We start from the raw sequence: 2227 nt of genomic DNA, 5'->3' as shown, positions 1-2227 counted from the left end.
GGCAGGCAACATTTTTTTCTTTACATGCGTTAAAACAATTTTTAGAGAAGGAGAAAATACACCATGATGTGACATAGATTATCATAAATGGTGGAATTATAAATGATGTTTTTAACTCTTGCCTATAAATTTTCAAAATTGCTACCATAAGCATGGATTGCTTTATCAGCAAAAAAACTTTCTCTTAAAAATAAGATACTTTATTTTTAAAATATATCATCGCCTTTTGGATATCATCAAAGCTGTACAAAATACAGAACTAGAAATATATGTATATAGCTAAAAGATCTTTTTGTTCTTATTTTGGTGACTGTGTGTATGTGTGTGTGTGTGTGCTTAGCCGCTCAGTTATGTCCGACCCTTTTCAACCTACCAGGCTCCTTTGTCCATGGGGATTCTCCAGGCAAGAATACTGGAGTGGGGTTGCTGTGCCCTCCCCCAGATCCCAACCCAGGGATTGAACCCAGGTCTCCCGCATTGCTGGTGAACTCTACTGTATGAGCCACCAGGGAAGTCCGTTTTGGTGAATAGTGGACATAATTTACTGGGTATCAAAATTTCTGCCCATCCAAGAAATATTTCATATGGTGCTTGAAATTTCCTTTACTCAATTCAATTATTTAGTAAAGGTTTTTGTTGGTTGATTGCCTGGTTTCCCCCATAAGTACTGGAAGGGTAACTAAGCCACTGAGATTTTGGAAATATATTACAGAGGTAGTTCGTGAATTGGAATGTGAATTGGGACCACCTGGAGAGCTCATCCTCCTAGGGTTTGCATGGGGATGGGTGTCCAGACTGGGGCCCATAATTTGCATTTCTAAGAAATTCCCAAGGATGGTCCTGCCATCTGGCTCAGTGACAACATTTTGATTACCTCGGAGAAGGCAATGGCAACACACTCCAGTACTCTTGCCTGGAAAATCCCATGGACGGAGGAGCCTGGTAGGCTGCCGTCCATGGGGTCGCACAGAGTCGGACACGACTGAGCCACTTAGCAGCATGATGCATACCAAGTTATCATCAGTGGGAACACCAGGCACTTGAGGGCAAGCAGATTCATGAGGCCAGGAGATCGCCAAGGCTGAATGTCCAGAGGGAATCCCTACAGTTTAGTGCCCGGCCAAGCAGGTGTACATTTCAAGGCTGAGAAGGTGGGGAGGCAAGTCGGTAACTGCAAAGTCAGTCAAGGGGACAGTCGCCTTGTAGAATAAGGATGAGAACATTACCTGATCATGGTCCTACCTCCACTGGCTTTGATCATTGCTACAGATGTGTATTTAGTCTTTTCACTGTACATTGGCTTCCACTGTGGGGAGGAGGGATCCTTACGTCCATTTTCCTAACTTCAAAATGGAAATGACTGATGCTTTTGAGTGATCTTAATAATTAAATCTGAGGGGAAATGATACCAGAAGTGCATATAACAAAAATAAGTGTCAGATCAAAAAAAGTATAAGGCTCGAAAACGAAGATGCTTATTTATCTCTGTGTTACTTCACTTCACCTAGAACTTACGGACTCTGGTCCCACCTTTGCGTCAAACTTCCCGGGGGTGGTTGCGGGGGTGGCTCTTCTCCCACGGGCGGGTTCCCTGCCATGCTCTGCTCCGCCAGCAGATGGTGTGGTTCTAGAACTGTTTTCAAAAGTGGGCTGAGAGGACAGAAAACAGAGATTGGGCGGCTCTGAGGCATCGCCCACTGCCACGCTCCGCCCGCTCAGCTCTCCGATCACAACACTGTCAGGCCACCGCGTGGCGCCGCCCCCAGCTTTGCCAGAAGTGCCTAGGCACCGATTCCTTTGGGTAACTGGGTTTGGAAAGAGAACTTGCTCGGGGTGCTAATTGGGTCCGCTGAGAAGTGGGATCTTAATTGGGAAAACTGTCCCCAGGCACCCCGATTTGCTAAAACCTTCTCGCCCTCCCATTTCCAATCGAGGAATGACAAAAAGGGGAGAAAGGAGTTAAAGCATCAAAACCACACACTGTTGCGACAACCCCAGAAATATCCTTCCCAGGCCAGATTCCAAATGTTCAGCTCTACCCGGGTCTCAGAGTCCCTGGCCCCACGCCGCGGCTGAGGCGGAATTAGTGCAGAGAGGGGACTGGGAACCGGCTGTGACAAGAAGCGGTCCGAGCCCCCACTAGCCCCGCCCATTCCCCGCCTTCTCCCCGCCCTCACCCGCTCCGGCCCCGCCCCAGGACGGGCTCTTGGCTCGGAAGGTTCCACCC

The sequence above is a fragment of the Bison bison genome, unplaced genomic scaffold (genome assembly GCF_000754665.1).
Source record: "Bison bison bison isolate TAMUID 2011002044 unplaced genomic scaffold, Bison_UMD1.0 scf7180017864498, whole genome shotgun sequence".
NCBI classification, from domain to species: domain Eukaryota; kingdom Metazoa; phylum Chordata; class Mammalia; order Artiodactyla; family Bovidae; genus Bison; species Bison bison.
The sequence above is the reverse complement of the archived record's forward strand: the minus strand, read 5'-3'. Positions refer to the sequence as shown.